Raw genomic sequence first — 391 nt, 5'->3', positions numbered from 1 at the left:
CCCCCCCCACCCCCACCCCACATTCTTCTTAGCAAGGATTCTCTCTCTTTTGATTTTTCTGACGAAAATCTCGCTGGAAAATTTCATCTCCATAAATCAGCTACCAAATAACCTAAAATCACTCACCTCTTCACGTCAATTTCGACGAACCCACACCGAAAATTCACCAATTCCACCCTCCCAAAACTCTTAAAATCAACAAACAATCATAACAACCCATCAGAAAATTCCTTTAGCTCTGACCACCATTCTTCCTCAATCAATTCCAGCGGCCAAGCTCGTCGGAGACGTCATTAACAGACCATATAGAATATTTCATATCAACGCTGTCACACAATGACTAATTAAAGAGTTCTGGTGCAAAAACTCATTTGCTCAGTCCAAATTTCCA

This window comes from Capsicum annuum, chromosome 1 (assembly GCF_002878395.1).
Source record: "Capsicum annuum cultivar UCD-10X-F1 chromosome 1, UCD10Xv1.1, whole genome shotgun sequence".
NCBI lineage: Eukaryota > Viridiplantae > Streptophyta > Magnoliopsida > Solanales > Solanaceae > Capsicum > Capsicum annuum.
The sequence above is the reverse complement of the archived record's forward strand: the minus strand, read 5'-3'. Positions refer to the sequence as shown.